The sequence below is a fragment of the Asparagus officinalis genome, chromosome 3 (assembly GCF_001876935.1).
Source record: "Asparagus officinalis chromosome 3, Aspof.V1, whole genome shotgun sequence".
NCBI lineage: Eukaryota > Viridiplantae > Streptophyta > Magnoliopsida > Asparagales > Asparagaceae > Asparagus > Asparagus officinalis.
In genome coordinates, this window is record NC_033796.1 from 34469730 (window position 1) to 34470011 (window position 282).

The window sequence follows — 282 nt, forward strand, 5'->3', positions numbered from 1 at the left end:
TTTACTTAATTAGTTCACATAACGTAGCAATTAATGCCTTAAACGCGAAACACGACCTCGCCCACTCACTCACCCGCACGCTCGCCCACTAACTCAGAGCGTGTGGGCAGAATCGAGAAACACACCCTCTTTGTTTGGCGCCTATATAAACCACCAACCTCTCTTAAATAATTCCCCAACAGCTCTCAGCAGATCCAAGTATTTGGGAAGGAGATCGACGTACCGCTCAAAATGGGCGCCATCAACTTCCAAAACCTCAACCCCCACAAAGACCACGGCCCC